Source organism: Urtica dioica, chromosome 3 (assembly GCF_054948205.1).
Source record: "Urtica dioica subsp. dioica isolate 48M chromosome 3, U.dioica_male_clone48M_v1_H2, whole genome shotgun sequence".
In the NCBI taxonomy this organism is placed as follows: domain Eukaryota; kingdom Viridiplantae; phylum Streptophyta; class Magnoliopsida; order Rosales; family Urticaceae; genus Urtica; species Urtica dioica.
In genome coordinates, this window is record NC_142758.1 from 15,758,371 (window position 1) to 15,770,434 (window position 12,064).

The following is a 12,064-nucleotide window of genomic DNA, read 5'->3' on the forward strand; positions in this document are numbered from 1 at the left end:
CACAGTTCATTCTAGTTGTTTTATTTTCTTTTGAATAATTATGAGCCCGTCTGTTTTTGGGCAAGACTATTATGCCTTTTTCTTTGTAATAATTATTTGCTCTGATGATTTTGGCCATGGGGTCGCTTTCATCGAGCTCGTACTCTTGTTTGACTCCGGGGTCGGAGTTTTTATTTGGCTTCCGTGCATTTGTGATTCCTCGATTTTTGCTAAGTCTTTTTATTTCGACTGCTCTTATGTAGGATAGTTTGGATCCATTCGTTACACATGAGGAATTCTTCTCCGTACGCATGTATTAATTGAGTTCGTCACAGGCGAGCTTTCAGTTCGCTCAATATACTGCCGAGCTGATTTATCAGTCTGCTGCCTAGTCGTTTACAGGATTTTGCTAAGCCTTCTAACAACATTTGGCTGATGATTTATTGTATCAACTTGATCAGTCCTTATTCGCATTTCTTGGTGAACTATTTCGTTGATTATAGGTTGCGTGGGAACTGCTAAGCGTTTTTAGCTTGGTCCTTATGGTTTTGTTATAGGGCAGATTACATACTGGATAATCAGTCCTATGCCGAGAATGGTTCGGGTTTGCTTTTCAAAGAAACTGTTTTGGTCCGTAGTTGTTTCCTTTTCTTTTTCTGGTGACACGTTGTAAAAACTCGCGTCCCGATTGTGCTTAATGTGTGTCTGAATCTCCGAGGAGTGATGCCTTTATCTCGGCCCGCTGCTCGATATTCATCGGACTTAGACGTGTTCTGATCATACTCTCGATTTGTGAAGTATTGTTTTATGTATTGGTTTTCAAGAGCGTGTGAATGGTCCTTTAGTGAGGTATTCAGACGCTTTGATGGCCTCGATGCCTATGGGAGGTGTTTGCGTTTTATTTTATCCCATCTTAATTTTCAGTATTTCAAAGGGATCCCATCTTAGTGTTACCCAATCATACTGAGAGCCTCGATGCTGTGAGGATATCAAGGGTCCGTCCTTGATCCTGTGAAGGTTGATGACTCGGTTGGTGGTGATGGGGTACCAAGCGGAGTCAAGAGTCCGTTACTCGTTGTCTGTCGCGTTACAGACCTCGTGTTTAAAACTTTGGATGGGGCTGAGCCTTGGAGTCAAGGTTGCCTACGTACCCAATGAATGGGATCAAGCCGTGACGTAGTTCGATTCGGGGTTCTACGTGGTTTAGACGTAGTATTTTTTAGGTTTATGATGTTCCAAGACCTTAGAATGGGTGTTCCATTCAGAGTCTCTAATTCGTAAACTCCTGGGTGGACCATTTTCGTAATGCGGTAGGGTCCTTCCCAATTTGCTCCCAATTTTCCGGCGTTAGGCTCTGCTGTGTTCTGGAATGTTTTCCTGAGAACGAGATCTCCTACTATGAAGTGGCGGAAGCGTAGGTTTTTATTGTAGTGCCTGGCGATGCTCTGTTGGTATTGCAACATTCTGACCATAGCTCGATCTCTTTTTTCCTCGATGAAGTCGAGGGAATCGGAGAGTGCCAAGTTGTTGGCGTCTTCATTCTCGCGTGCACACATCGTCCTTATGGTTTGGATTTCGTGTTCTACAGGAATGACTGATTCGACACCGTGCACTAGGGAGAATGGGGTTTCTCCGGTAGGGCGCCGAGGGCTGGATCGATAGGCCCAAAGGGCTCCCGGAAGCTCGTCAGCCCATCGACCTTTCTTAGCGTCGAGTCTTTTCTTTAGAGAGTTTACGATAGTTTTATTGGCGGCCTCGGCATGGCCATTGCCTTGTGGATATCTAGGTGTAGACATTCTCAGTTCTATTCCGTGGTATGAGCAGAATTGTCTAAACCTTTTTTATATGAACTGGGCGCCATTGTCGGTGACGATCTCTTGTGGGACCCCGTGTCGGCATATGATGTCCTTCCATACGAAGGTCTGGACGTCGATATCCTTGATTAGGGGTAGGGCTTTCGCCTCCATCCACTTGGAGAAATAGTCGGTGAGGACTAATAAAAACTTTAATCCACCAGGGGCGGCAGGCATTGGTCCGACGATGTCCATTGACCATTTCATGAATGGGTATGGGGACGAGATTGGAGACAGCGCCTCGGCGGGTTGTTTTATGTTTGGGGCGTGCCTTTGGCACTTATCACAACGTCGGGAGTGTTCTTCGCAGTCCTCCACCATCGTTGGCCAATAGTATCCTTGCCTTTTGATTTTTATGGCCAAGGCTCTTCCGCCGGCGTGGTTCCCACAATCCCCTTCGTGGATTTCGGAGATAATGCGGGCTGATTCGCCCTTGGAGATACACCTTAGATATGGTCCAGCGAAGCTCCTTTTAAAAAGAACATCGTTGATGATGCAAAATCTAGCGCAAATTTGTTTTAATTTTCGCCTTTTTGACTTGTCGTCGGGCGCGTTTCCCTCTTTGATGTATTTCAGGATGTCGTCCCTCCAATCCCCCACTTCTATTGTCATTATTGTGTTAATGTTAATGGCTATAGAAGGTTGTTTGATTGATTCAACCGGAATGACTCTAGTGAGTCCGGGGTCTGATGTTGAGGCCAGAGCTGCTAAGGCGTCGGCGGATGTATTATCTCCTCTCGGGATCCTTGTGAGTTCGAAGGCTTCGAAGTTCTTTGCGAGGTCCCGTACTACCTTCACGTAGGCTTCCATACGTTCGTCTCTTGTTTCGAACTCTCCACTAAATTGGTTAGCAACAAGTTGGGAGTCGCAATATGCGCTTACTTTTTTTGTCCCGCAGGCTTTAGCTAGTTGCATACCTGCGATTAGAGCCTCGTACTCAGCTTCGTTGTTTGACGCGACAAAGTCGAGTCGGAATGATTGTTCGATTACCTCGCCATGGGGTGACACCAGACGTATCCCCACGCCAGATCCTTGTTTCGATGAGGCGCCATCTACGTTCAAGGTCCAAACACCCTCGTCGAGGTTGGTTTCGGTCACATTTCTCGGCAACTCCACAAGGAAATCAGCAAGAACTTGTGATTTTGCACACGTCCTTGCTCGGAATTCGATGTCGTATTCGCTTAACTCTACTGCCCATTTAGTCAACCTTCCGGATTGATTTGGACTGTGGAGGAAGGTTCGCAGCGGCTGGGTTGTCATTACAACGATCGTGTGTGATTGAAAATACGGTCTTAATTTCCGGGCTGAAGTGACGATAGCTAGTGCGAGCTTTTCCATAGCAGGGTACCTTGTCTCAGCGTCGACAAGGGATTTGCTAATGTAAAATACTGGTTTCTGGTCTCCTCGATCCTCTCGAACCAGAACGCCACTTATGGCAGCGTGCGACACAGCCACGTAGAGATAGAGTGGTTCTCCGATTGCGGGCTTCGCGAGGATTGGGGGTTTGGCCAAGTATTCTTTCAGCTCACGGAATGCTTTCTCGCATTCGTCGTTCCATTTTGACTCCTTGTTTGATTTCAGGAGCTGGTAAAAGGGTAAACATTTATCCTTCGACCGAGAGATGAAGCGATTAAGGGCAGCTATACGGCCTGTGAGTTTTTGTACCTCTCTCTTATTTCGGGGGGACGGAATTTCGCGCAATGCGCGGATTTGATCAGGATTCGCCTCGATTCCTCGTTGCGTGACCAAATATCCTAGGAATTTTCCGGAAGATACTCCAAATGAGCATTTCTCGGGGTTCAGTTTCATTTGATATTTATTTAATACCTTGAAACATTCCTCCAAATGTTCGACGTGATCATCCTCTCGGAGTGATTTAACTAACATATCATCGATGTATACTTCCATATTCTTGCCGATTTTCTCGGAGAACATTTCGTTTACGAGTCGTTGATACGTGGCCCCGGCATTTTTTAGGCCAAAGGGCATTACTTTGTAGCAATAAGTCCCTCTGTCTGTGATGAATGCCGTTTTTTCCTGATCGTCCGGATGCATAAGGATTTGGTTGTATCCTGAGAACGCGTCCATGAAGGAGAGCATTTTGTGCCCAGCTGTGGCCTCGACCAACTGATCAATGTGTGGTAAAGGGAAGCTGTCCTTGGGACAAGCTTTATTGAGGTCAGTGAAATCGATGCACACTCTCCACTTACCGTTTTTCTTTTTTACTACTACGGTGTTTGCTAACCAATCCGGGTATTTTACTTCTCGGATTGATCCGGCTTTCAGTAGTCGCTCCACTTCGTCATTGATCACTTTGGACCTGTCGGGGCCGAGTTTTCGCCGTTTTTGTTTGATGGGTTTGAAGCTAGGGTCAACGTTGAGTTGGTGAGACACCACGTCGATGCTTATGCCTGGAATGTCCTCGGTGGACCATGCGAATGTATTTTTATTTCTTTTTAGGAAGGCTATTATATCCCTTCTTATTTTTCCTTTGAGCTCGGATCCGATCCCAACATGGTGATCTGGGTTAGATCCATCGAGCTGTACTTGTGTTGTTAACTCGGGACGAGGGGAATCTTGTTCTTCCACATGTTCCTCCCCTCCCTTTGTGTCTTGCAGGGTGGAAACAGTGGTTCCGACAGTCGTTAATTGCTATGGGGCACCGTTCAACAATTCTTTCTTTATTTTGTGGTTGCTCATGTAACACATTCGAGATGCTTCTTGGCTTCCACGGATTTCCGCGATCCCATTTGGAGTGGGAAAGCGAACACATTGGTGGTATGTGGACGGGACGGCTTTCATACCGTGAATCCACGGCCTCCCAAGTATCATATTGAAGGGTGATGGACAGTCGAGAACCACGAACTCGACGAGCTTATTAATTCCGGCTGCTTGGACAGGGAGTTTGATTACTCCCATAGAGGGCGTTACCAGTCCGTTAAAACCGGTCAGCTCTGTTGGTTCTCTCTCAATGTCGATTTCGTCGATGTTCATCCTGTTCAGAGTTTTTCTGAAGATCGCGTCCACTGAGCTTCCTCCATCGATCAGGATCCGAGACACAATGCAGTTTGATACATCTAGTTCGACAACCAGGGCATCGTCATGTGGCGCGACCAGCCCCTTTACCTCACTTCCTTTGAAGGAGATTAACACTTCGTCTTCACCTTCCGTGGGAAGACTAGTAGAGGTGTTCTTTAGCTGACGCTGATGAGCCTTTATGGAGTTTATCGATTCCCTACAGAACTTCGAACCTCCAATAATGCAATCGATTCTAGGTTTTGTTTGTGGCTCGGGTTGAGTATCCTGCTCATCATTTCTTCCCCTTTTTCCGGGAGAAGGGTTTCCTCGGGGTTGTGAGTTGAAAGTCTTCTTCTTGGGAGGGGGTCCCAAGTCAATTCCTTTCAGCTCCCCTTTAGCGAATTTTTCTGCTAAGACTTTTCTCATTGTTTCGCAATTGAGTGTACTGTGGCCATTGCTTTTGTGGAATTCGCAGTAAGCATTAGGGTCTCTAGTCCATTTTTTATTAGTGGCTTCGCTGCGATTCCCATCGTTCACATTGAACGCGAAGCCTGGTGGGGCCTCCGCTTTTTTTTGGATTGTATTCCCTTTCCTGTTGGGTCCTACCCCTTGCGAGTTCCCGGGGATTAGACTTCCCGGTGTACTTTTCTTGATACCATGTTTCTTAGCCAGGAAACTCCTTTCTTCTTCGGCTCTTGCGAAGTTTGATGCGCGGTGAATCGCATCTTCAATGGTAGGTGGCCTGTTGACTATCATCTCTTCTCGGAAACGAGAATCATGCCACAGTCCATTTTTTAGAGCGGTCAAAGCCGAATCGTTATCGATGTTCGGGATTTTTGCCATGATGCTTTTGAAGCGAGTCATGTAGCCTTTGAGGGACTCGGAATTAGTTTGCTGGGTATTCCACAGGTCTGCCATGGTGGCCTCGTCTTCAACGAGCATAGAGTAATGCTTAAGGAATTCGGTAGACAGTTTTTGAAAGCTGCTGGTCGAGCCTTCCTCGAGCCTGGAGAACCAATCTAGGGCGGCCCCGGTTAGGTTTTCGGCAAACAGTTGACAATATCCTGCCTCGAGTTCGTGTTCATAAAGATGAGCTCGACCCATGGCAATTCGGAAGGCTGTCATGTGAGACTTAGGATTGGTCGTACCGGAATACTTAGGGAGTCGGACCTTTCCCGCATCTCCAATCTTGACCCTACTAATATCTTTTGAAAAGGGGGTTCGTCCTGTTTCGGCTACTAGACGGTCGATTTCAGGGGCCGAGCTAGTGGCAGAATGCATCTTTGAGTGAACAGCGCGAAATTTGTCGTCTACCATTTTGCGAAACAACTCCATTTCGGTCAGCTCGGGCCTGTTGGTCACCAGCTCGGATCCTCCTGGGGTCACGAAAGCGACGGCAGCAGCAGTACTAGTGACTGGCTGGTTTTGCGCTGGAGCTTTGTCTGAGCTCGCGGGGGAATCAGATGAAGCGGGGAATCGGGCTAATGGGATTTCCCTTTCTTCAGCGCTAAGTGGACGAAGTGTGGGCTGAGGTGGCGATCCCCCCGGGGGAGGAGGAATCCTGCTGGAGCTCGGCAAGGATCCCGGGGTGATCACTCCGGGATGTGAATACATCCCTGGCTGAAATACTGGGTAGGATGATCCTATCCTTGACGGGGTGACCGGGATCCTAGAGAAATCCAAACTAGTCACCGTCGGGAGAGCTCGATCCCCTGTCTCCAGGCTGACAGGTCGAACTGATGAGTTCGCGATTTCAGCTGCAGCCTTATCGGCTGCGTACGCGGCTCTGAGCGCGGCCTGTTCGGCAGCCAGCGATTCCAAGGCAGTCCGGGTAGATTGCTGGAATTCTCTATTCTCGGTCGATCCAGCGACCAGAGTTTCCAAAAGAGATTTGATCTCGGAGGTAACCTCTCGATTCATCTCATTTTGTTCATTTTCGTTAGCCATACTTCGTGATTTGAGATTAACTCAATTCTTCGAGGTTAGAATTCTTGATTTCGAGTGAATTCCCACAGACGGCGCCAAATTGTTGGTGTCGAAATCCGTTCCTCAACAATCACGATATTATATCTATTATATTGAATATATCGACTTATTTATATGGTGTGGATCTCAAGAATTCGTCGTAAATGGAATTGAATTTCGGAGTAATAACGAAGAACGACTTAGATAATAATAGAAACAAATTGAGGAAATAACTTTTATTATAATTGATCACGATCGTACATAGAACTACAGAATATATTTTAGGAATACAGAATATTGAAGGTACAGAAAGATGAAAATTGATGTCCCCTGCGAGATCCGCTGTTTCCTTTATTTATAGATGAGATCGTCGCTCCTCTTCCGTCGATCTGGTGGACACGTGGTCGGTCTGAAGCGTTCTGCGGTGCTGTATGCGGAGTGGTTTGGCCTATTCCTTCGCGGGGTGATCAGCTCGGCGACCGCTTCTCCCGGACTCGCGGGGTGTTCAGCTCGGAGACCGCTTCTTCCGGACTCGCGGGGTGGTCAGCTCGGAGACCGCTTCTTCGGAGCTGAGGAGGCCGATGCTGCGAGCTGGCTTGTAGGTGTAATCCTAATCCGAGCGGGCTGGGCTTGGTTGGATTTTATTCACCAATCGGGGCCCAAGATGTAAATCGGGCCTTTGAGAAATAGCCCAAATTACAAGGATTTATTCTGGTATCCACAATTGTTATAACTGAATGATCAGGTTGTTAGTCTTGTAACTGATCATCACTCATATATAATGTAATCTTCAAGTCAATGAGAATTAGTCGAAATCATTCTCAACAAACTCTCTTCTCAACTTGGTATCAGAGCCAAGTTTCTCTCTCAAAAAAATTTTTTCCCCAATTTTTTTTTCGACTCTCCGATCTGAGCTTCGCACACCTCTACAATGGCGAACTTCTCTTCATCTAATTCTTCTTCATCCATGGCTGGTCTATTCTCTTCTCCATCGCTTTCCGCTTCCTCGTCAATCTCGTCTCAGGCTCAATTGTACCAGCAATTCACGCCACACATCAATCCTCTACAGCTCAAGCTCGATCGGAACAATTTCCAGTTCTGGACCACACAAGTGATGTCCACCACGAGAGCTCATGGACTCGACGGATTTCTGCTCGGAAAAACTCCGTGTCCGAGTCAGACTCTCGATTCTACCGGTGCCGATGGAGCGCCGATGAAGATTCTGAATCCGGAATTCATTCTGTGGACTCGATTGGACCAATTTCTTCTCTCATGGTTGTTTTCTTCGATTTCTGAAGCGATGCTAGGTCACGTAAACAGGTGCACAAGCTCAGAGTCTGTTTGGTCAACTCTCCAAGCCTCGTTCTACACGAACTCACGAGCACGAGTTATGCAACTGCGATTCTCGCTCCAGACGCAAAAGAAAGGCAATCAGTCGATCGATGAGTACATCCTCAAGATGAAGAACATTGCCGACAATCTCGGCTCCGTCGGATCTGTAATCACTGACGACGAATTGATCCTCTACATTCTTGGCGGATTAGGTCAAGAATACGAGTCCGTAGTAGTCAATCTCACAAGCAGGTCACACAAGATCTCGCTTCAAGAAGTGCAATTCGCACTCCAGTCTCAAGAAATGCGCATTGAAGCGCATCAATCAGTCTTCAACGCCGATCCTCTGAATGCTCCGATGGCGAACGCGGCGTACAGAAGAGGAGGCTACAACAACACATCGAATTCGCAACAACAGTACAACAATGGTGCGAACTCCGGATCAAATGGTGGACGTCGAGGCCGTGGTCGTGGAGGACGGAACTCAGGCCGTGGAAACAGGCCAACCTGTCAGCTGTGTGGTAGAATTGGACACGTTTCGCTAAAGTGCTTCCATAGATTTGATGTCACCTTTCAAGGCAGTCAAAGCGCACCACAACAGCAAGTCAATTCAAGTCCTCAGGCCTACACCGGATCAGCCAACGACTCCAATGGTGGTCAAGAGTGGTATCTTGACAGTGGCGCGACGAACCACATCACATCGGAGCTTAACAACCTCACCGTCAGCAACGATTACAAAGGCAATGAAAAGCTCGTTGTAGGTAATGGTTCTAAACTCGCTATTTCACATATTGGCAACACTACTTTAGAGCTTGAGAACCATGACAAAAACCTTACTCTAAAAAATGTCATTCACGTCCCTCAAATAACCAAAAATCTTTTGAGCATATCTCAATTCACTCATGATAACAACATTTTAATTGAATTTTTCGATGATAAATGTTTTATCAAGGACAAGGCAACATCGAAGGTGCTTCTGGAAGCCATTCTTAAAGACGGTTTATACCAGCTTGATCTCGCGAGATTGTCATCTCATCTCAAGAGTTTAAAGTCCAAAATTCGTGCTTTTGTCTCAAGTTTTGAAAGTCCTTTGTTCTCTGTTTGTAGTAGTTCGTGTACTGATTGTAGCTTGAATTCTGAGTCATGTGTTTGTGTAAAACCAAATGTCAAATCCCTGGTTTGCACTACCTCAAGTAATATGTCCAATACTACAGATGTAAATATTTGGCACCAAAGGTTAGGACATCCATCAAAAGAAATCCTGTGTCATGTCTTGAAGTCTGTAAAATGTCCTCTCAGTGTTAATAAAATGAGTTTTTGCAATGCTTGCACATCTGGTAAAATGCATCAGTTTCATTTTTCTCCTGTCAGTTTGAAAACCACTGCACCATTTCAGCTTATTCATTCAGATCTCTGGGGTCCGTCGTCTGAAACATCTGTTGATGGATATCGTTACTACGTGCATTTTATTGATGATTTTACAAGATACACCTGGGCTTTTCCACTCAAATTGAAATCTGAAACGGTGTCAGTCTTTCACAGGTTTTACAAGTTCATTAAAACACAATTCAATACCAAAATTAAGTGTCTTCAAACTGATTGGGGTGGTGAATTCAGGCCTCTCACTCCAATTTTAAACCAGCTAGGTATTCAGTTTCGACATCCCTGTCCTAGAACTCACCAACAAAATGGCAAGGCAGAAAGAAAACATCAACATATCATAGATTTGGCTCTCACTCTCCTTGCTCAAGCCAAACTGCCATTGAAATTTTGGTGGGATTCTGTTGTTTCTTCCATTTTTCTCATAAACATAACTCCAACTCGATGTCTTGGTTTAAAATCTCCATTTGAAGTTTTGTTTTCAAAGGTCCCTGATTACAAATTTTTTAAAGTTTTTGGGTGTTCGTGCTTTCCTTTTCTACGACCTTACCATAATCACAAGTTCAATTTCAGGTCCTCAAAGTGTGTCTTTTTGGGTTATAGTCTTTTACATGCTGGTTATAGATGTCTACATGAGTCTGGTAAAATTTATGTTGCTCGGTCTGTGATTTTTTATGAACATTCCTTTCCATACACTGAGATGTTTGAACTCAAACCACCACTCACTTGCTCCAATCAATCACAACAATTTTTTTTTCCCAACCCACATTACATCCCACTCATATCTCAGGTTGATTCTCGTTCAACATCCTCAAACAGTTTTTCACATCCCAACACAGTACAATCAACTACATAACCAAATCACAGCTCCTATGTGCAAGATGATAACCTTTCAATTGTACCTTTCCAAGAACCTGATCCAACTCCAACCACACATAGACCACAAACAGCCATTGTACCACAAAATACCCATCCTATGATAACTAGAGCCAAACTAGGTATCCATAAACCAAAAGCTCTATTAGTAGTTGCTGCTTTGTGTGAATTGGCGCAGGAACCAGGTACTGTCAAAGAGGCACTCTCGGATCCAGCGTGGAAAGCTGCTATGGACCAAGAGTACACAGCTCTCATCAGCAACAATACTTGGGAGTTAGTTCCTTTTACTGACGACATGAGCGTTGTATCAAACCGCTGGGTATTTCGTGTGAAGCACAAAGCAGATGGCTTGATTGAACGGTTCAAAGCACGTCTAGTAGCGCGCGGGTTTCAACAAACAGCTGGCGTCGATTATTTTGAGACTTTTAGTCCGGTGGTAAAGCCGTCTACAATCAAGGTAGTCTTCACACTCGCCATTACCTTAGGCTGGGACATTCAGCAAGTCGACATAAACAACGCGTTTCTAAATGGTGAGCTAAAAGAGACAGTGTACATGGGACAACCTGAGGGATTCATCGATGTTCAGAAGCCAAATTACGTCTGCAAGTTGAACAAGGCTTTATATGGCCTTCGTCAAGCACCACGAGCTTGGTATGATCAGCTTCGACTCGCTCTAACACGATATGGCTTTGTCAGCTCCACAGCAGATTCCTCACTGTTCATCTATCAACACAACTCAATTCTCATCTACCTGCTCGTGTACGTAGATGACATATTGGTTACAGGGAACAATTCTCAGTTCATAGTCAAAGTGATCAGTGATCTCAACAAGCAGTTTACACTAAAAAGCCTTGGTCATGTGAATTTTTTCCTCGGTTTTGAAGTTTCCCGTGATGAGTCATGCATCTATGTCACACAGCAGAAGTTCATCAGAGATCTTCTGAAGAAAGCAAATATGACAGAAGCAAAGGCATGTCCTACTCCGATGTGTCCCAGTGTGACGCTGAGTAAAGAAGACCCCGAGTTGTTTGATTAGCCGTCGACCGACAGAAGCATAGTGGGATCGCTACAATATCTCACTATGACTCGTCCGGATATCGCTTTCGCAGTAAACAAGCTGAGTCAGTTTCTTCACTCTCCATCGGTTGTACACTTGAATGCTTGCAAAAGAGTACTTCGGTATCTCATTGGAACTCCATCACAAGGCCTCAAGTTTGAAGCGGCTCCACAACTCAATCTTGTGGCCTACACTGACGCTGACTGGCTAGGCAATGTTGACGATAGACGTTCCACCACAGGCTATCTTGTCTATTTGGGATCCAGTCTAATCAGTTGGTGCTCGAAGAAACAAGATGTAGTATCTCGCAGCAGCACCGAGTCGGAGTACAGGGCACTATCTTCTACAGCAGCAGAAGTTCTTTGGTTACAGTCCCTATTCAAAGAACTTGGAGTCCATTTGAATCCTCAACCCTCAGTCATTTGGTGTGATAACTTAGGAGCCGGAGCCTTAGCTTCAAACTCTGTCTTTCATGCACGCACCAAACACATAGAAATGGACGTTCATTTTATCAGGGAAAAGATTGCTGCAAAACTGCTTGAAGTCCGTTATGTACCCACTGATGATCAATTAGCTGACTTACTGACTAAGCCACTCCCCATTC

The 12,064-nt window shown here is 45.7% G+C and overlaps 1 pseudogene; it reads right to left on the minus strand.

The window, feature by feature from the left end:
* Positions 1-1,112: 1,112 nt before the first annotated feature.
* On the minus strand, positions 1,113-6,797 carry LOC149402421 (uncharacterized; annotated as a pseudogene).
* Positions 6,798-12,064: the final 5,267 nt, after the last annotated feature.